Raw genomic sequence first — 6,296 nt, 5'->3', positions numbered from 1 at the left:
TGTTTCCTGCTACAACATTATGCAATTCTTAATCATCACAATGTCCTATTCATTGCACAATTTCACAGTTGCTATTTAAAAAAACGCAATTTAGTCATTCAATTCTTTGTAACATTTACATTTGTTACATGTAGAAAAGTCCAGTCTGGTCTTTGGGTGAGGGTTGTCTTGGTAAATACAGTTAGTAGTGGTACAGACAGGATTACTGAAATAAACATGGTGATATTTGTATGCTTTTACAGTTGCAGGAGTCAAACCAGATGTCGTTTATTTTGTTCATCCAGACAGATTTGAAATACTAGTTTTAGTCTGTCTTTAGTCACAAATCTATGCTGGTCCATTTTCGGTTTTGTTGAATACTGAATATGTAAGAGAAAATGAATGAAAATTAGAGAGAAAGATAGAGAGAGAGAGAGACAGAGAGAGAGAGAGAGAGAGAGAGAGACAGAGAGAGAGAGAGAGAGAGAGAGAGAGAGAGAGAGAGAGAGTTGGTGTTACATTGTTTAAGAGAACATTGCCCTCACAATATCAATTCTGCTTAAAACAGTGTTACAATGTTAATAAGATTATGTTTAGTCTTACTCTGAGTTATTTATCATGTGCATTTGTCTTGGTCTTTTAGTGTATGTTTTTACTCTCTTTAAGGATCTCAAACAGGGGAACTGCTAGGATTTGGTACTGTTTTTGTTCCCTGACGTCAGCGTTTAGAACGAACAACATGTACTACATGTACAAAAATGTTTGTTTTTCACTGTCAATGTAAGTCTTGTAAAATACTAAATGTTACATTAAGTGAATGTTAGGAGAACTAGTTTTATTCAGCAGACTACACAGGAACACATCAGGAAAGCAACCATTCAAATGTAGGTAAAAAGGAATGGTTCTACATTCTGTTCCTCTCGCTTCCTTTATTTCTGCCTACTCATCAGATATGTTAAAAAGATCCATACCCATCTACATACATTTTTAGAAATGTGTATAAAAAACAAACATTTCTGTTAAATAACAACAATTTACAGGTATCAGTGCTTTGTTTCAACCGACAACATTTGTTGTTGAGCTATAAATAAATATAAGCTGTTAGTCATGGTGACTAAATCTGCTTGTTTAGGGCCATAATAAGGCAAAGGTCTTGAATAGATAACTGCCTTATCTAAAAGCTTTTAGGGGTTTTGGGATCAGTCCATCTCTAACTAAACAGTCAATTGCACATTAGCACAAGTAAGACCAGGAGCAGGCAGACTCACGAATATTTTCAAGAACATTTTCAGTCCAGCAAACATTTTTCTGAATTATGTTTTTTACAGTTTAAAGCACAACAAATAATTTTATCAGCATAGCCATTTGAAGGAAAAGTTTAAATGAATCAGAATGTTTTGTTTCTTTACATGTGTCCAATGACAGCGTGAACTCGATCCATCAGAACTTTTGAGAATTTCACAAAAAGTAGAAACAAGGGAATCTAAAATGTTCGACATATGGAAGAATTAGTTTTATAAGTGAACTAAAAAGTGTGCAGAATATTAAATATTATTCACCATATGATATAATAATTCCCTCATTTTTTAATTTATTTTTTATTTTAAAAAAATCTGAATACTTAAAATTTTCATTCTAAATGAGGTTGTAAGTCCTTGAGTTTCAAATCTTTAAATGGAAAGCTAGCCTCTTGCCTCAAAACACGATCAACAGAAAAAAAACTCTTGTAAACAAGGCTTGGCAGCAGGTTTCATCCCCAAAAGACATGTCTTTAAGCACCAAATCCATCCATCTTCTAAAGCCCTTGCTTAGTGCAGTCTTTATTTGGACTAATGTAGAGCTTAGTTACCATAGCAATGAGTCCATAACAGGGCTAAATGCCCAGAGCTAGTTTTACTATTGGCCTTTTCAAAACAACATGTACAGTGACAACTTGCCAGATATCTGAAGGTTTTTTTTCAGTTTCAAAAGATTCTGAAAGGAAGTGTGGATGTTTAAATAAAGAATGGATGGAAAATGCTTTATAGGAATGTAGAGGGTATAGGTCTTCCACCATGAAATGTGACTTGACACTTCGAAGGGTTCGGCCATCCTTTCATTCGGGGCTCTCTGAGTTCACTGGGCAATTGATGTTACCTCATATTTTACAGAAACCCCTTCAGTGGGTTGGGGTGTCCAAATAAAAGCCACATTCATTGGGGAAGGAGTTGTTGCATTTGATATATACAATGGTCCAACACTAGTGTGTCTTTGTGCGGAACTGTTTTACACCAAATGTTGGAGGGTAATGAATGAGGCATAATCAAAGACATTTCCGTTAGAGAGGATTACTAGTGCTCCTTTATCACAACGGATCAATTAAATTGTTACAATGGCAACCCACTGCACCCCAAATATAACAAATCAATGTGCAATATACAGTATGTAGACGATTTCAGTGGCAACAGCATAAACAAACATTACGTGGCACAAACAATGAAAATTCTGTAATAATTTACTCCCACTCTTGTCATTTCAAACCTTTATGACTTACTTTCTTCCTTCCGCAGAACACGAAATAAGATATTAAGAAGAATGTTGGTAACCGAACAGCACTGGCCCTCATTCACTTCCTTCGTGGGTGAACTAATCCCTGTAACTTCTGGTAGACTTCTGCTAAGGATCAATAACTGTATAGTCATTTTGATTTAATTTAATACAATGACTGTACAGGTAAATTATTATTATAATTTAAAATGAAAATAAATTGTTGTATTATCAACCAAACACAGGATAACTTCGGGCCTGGCGCAAACTGTCTATTTAGTACAGCTGTGGAAAAAATAAGAGACAACTTTTCTTTTGCCTTCAATCAGCATTTCCACATGTATGTTCCATATGTATATACTGTATACCTGTATATGTACTGTATGTTTAATTATCAGTTGTTTTACTAAGTTATTCTTTAGAATAGATAATCTCAACATCTCTACTTCCGAGGAGTTAAGTCTTTTTCATTGACCAAAAGCTGACTAAAATACACTCTCCACACCTCTGGTCATCCCACAAAGAAGGATGCATTTCTCTGAATGCTTGTTACATTCCAGGAGAGGAAGAGCTCTTAAGAAACAGACATGTGCCAAGTTTACAGAACTCTATTAAAGTGTGTGGGAGAGGGGGAGCTCATTGTGAGGACTGCATTAAATCTAAGCACTTAAATTCAACCCAAAATTGCATAGAAGATAGATTATGCACATATAAAGTACAATTTATTTGTAAGGCATGATTAACAAAAATGTATATAATGTAAATATCAAAGAATTTTATTTATTTTTTCTCAAAAGTGACACAAGCCAGAAAGAAAAGTTTGATTCTCGAAAACTATTCAACATTTCCCCCACAATGCTGTTGATTTCGTAGAATAAATGTCCTAAAGGTGTTTAATCTCATTTATGGCAGATAGACGAAGAATAAAAACGACAGAAAGGGAACAAAGAATACTCCCAAGAGTGTAGGAGGTTGGCTTCTACATTACATCCTTTCCCAAATCTCTCTTCTCACACATCTCTCAGAGGAGTTGTAACAAATGCCGAGAAATGTTTTCAATGTGTTCTGTTCTTATAATTATTCGGGATATGAAGCAAGATCATTTCCAGTATGTCCTGGATGTTTTGTCATAAATTGCTGAAATCGTTGCATGTGCAGGTCAGTAAAAATCTGTGTTTGTTTGCCATCGTCATTTCCTGAAAAGTCATCACACAAGTGAACACTGAACAACCACACATCCTGTGCCAAACTGGCGAGGAAAGACTTTACATCACAATTTCTCCTCGCAAACACAAGCAGAAGAGTTTAGTAACAGCTCTCTTTCCAGCCCCAAAGAGGCTCTCTGTCTCTACAAGTGTCTTTGAGCGTTCTTCAAGTCACTTAGTGTTTTCATTTTCTCGTTAGAGGAGGAAGCCGTGGTCTTTTCTTTGAAGTATAAGGCCCGGCGGTCCAAGAATCCTGGCTTGAGCTGCCGATCTTACACAGCGAGCACAAAGGACTTTAAGCATTTATGTGTTTTTGTGGGTGAGAGTGTGTTCAAATCTAGTGACAATGCTGGCCAAACATGAGCAAAGTACCTTTTTACACCAAATAGGGTCTGTATTAGCGTATTAGGTAGAGACGTCTGGATGGCTGCCCAGGGTACAACAGAGGCTGCCTTGTCAATGCTGAATAGTGTACAGCGTGCAGTGCGTCTCTCCTTCTACTCGAGTAAAACATTTCTGTGCTTGTTGGTGAAAAAAATTATGCAGGCCCGCATGTGGAACTTTTTAGTGCTGTGAGATATCCATGAGAAATGCATTAAAAATTCAAAGAGCACAAATTCAAAAAGAGATATGAGACTAAAAAAGTGAGCGAGTATGGTGGTTGGTCGATATTGACATGAAAATGACAATGCTAAATAAGGCAAAGTGGCATCATGTATTAAGGAAATGTGTCAGGAGATTTAACATGGTTTTGCTGCAGTACCGTTGACAGAATTTTGAGTGCCGACATTAACATCCGATCTGAGGACTTGCTGAGATCATCATGGCCCAGCCGAGGACATCAACAACAGATTCATTTACAACAAGGACTGCACCATCATTCAAGATCCTTATTTCGCCTTACCTTTAAACAGTCACAACTCTCTCATGACAACCCGCAAAGAGTATTCCATTCTTAAGAAACAGGATAAATGTCTTGGTAATAGCAATGATTAAGAACAGACACTGATTTACTCCTTGGTGTGAAATGCCTTCCTTCGTTCTTCAGCAAATCTTAAAGTCTGACAAAGTTGTTTGTGGGTAGACTGTGACATTAAACAGTGCACTGACAACTATGACTTTCCTAACACCATAAATACCCCCATCACATTTAAGCAGGAAACTCTATCAAAACACCCATTTATAGTGTTACTGAGCTGTTTTCAGAAGGATTAAACTTAGGTTGGCAAAAACAGCAAATAAGGAATATTTGAGAATTTAGCCCTTGGTGGTCACAATAATTACAGTTTTAAAAACATCAGTGATTTATGACACCCCCTTTCTCCGTCTCATCTTGTCTTGAAGACAGGTTATGATAAGGGCTGATTTGATAAAAAGCTCTTCATTCAGTTTTGACGTCTTTTTACCTATACAGCTGGTTCAGTACAATTCAGTATACACTAAATATATTATATATTTTTACTTTAGTCATATTTTTTACTTATAGAAATGCTGGGTTGTTTCATCCCATTGTTGGGTAAAATACGAACAAACTCAATAATTTGCTTCAATATATATATATATATATATATATGTCCATAGCATGGGATAAAACAAGCCAGCGTTTAGTCTGAAACAACCTGGCAGAAGTAAATATAAAACCAAATGTTGAGTTTGTGCATATTTTATCCAACAACAGGTTGAAAAACCCCAGCCTTTCTTGACCATATTTACCAAGACAAAAGTGACCCAATGTGATGCCAACATATCTGCCCAAAAATGACAATCAACACGCACATTTCTGAAACGCAGGAAATAGGCTAAGCACTTTAAAGGGATAGTTCACACAAAAATGAATGAATTCATAACTAATACTGTCATGAATTACTCACTCACTAGTTGTTCCAAACCTGTATAAATTACAACACAAATTACTACCCAAAGAAAGATATTTGGACGAATACTTGTATGTTGTAACCAAACAGTTCCTGGAGCCCATTGACTACCATAGTACCAAAAATGTCCATGGTTTCAAAAAACTAGTCAAAAGTGCAGCAGAACTGTTTGCTGTCCTACATTCTTCAAAATATATATTTTTGTGTTTAACAGAACAAAAGAATTATAAAACATACTACTATGTTTGGTTATAAGCATTCTTCCAAATGTCTTTCTCTGTGTTCATCAGGATGTATACAGATTTGGAACAACTCGAAGGTGAATAAATGATGAGAGAATTAAGATTTTTGGGTGAACTATCCCTTTAACACCACAGAAATTTGTGTTCTATTTGAATGAACATGATTTAGATCATGATTTAGTTTGTTTCCCAGGATGTTGTTAAACTTAAATTGTATATGTAAAACTATAAACAAAAAAAAAAAATGCTGAATTAATGTTTAAACGTAGTGTCCAGTATCAGCACAGCGTTTTTGCAGTATAAGACAGTTGATATGCTATTGACTGCATAGAGAACATGATTTTTATTAAAACTGGTAGAGGTTGCTCCAAACCACTGAAATGTTCACTTTGTAGATGCAGCGTTGACGTGTAGAACAAATGGTGGGTGTCATCAGGAACACATCAGGAAAAGTGTTCTTTAATCTTGTG

The sequence above is a fragment of the Barbatula barbatula genome (assembly GCF_947034865.1).
Source record: "Barbatula barbatula genome assembly, chromosome: 2".
NCBI classification, from domain to species: domain Eukaryota; kingdom Metazoa; phylum Chordata; class Actinopteri; order Cypriniformes; family Nemacheilidae; genus Barbatula; species Barbatula barbatula.
The sequence above is the reverse complement of the archived record's forward strand: the minus strand, read 5'-3'. Positions refer to the sequence as shown.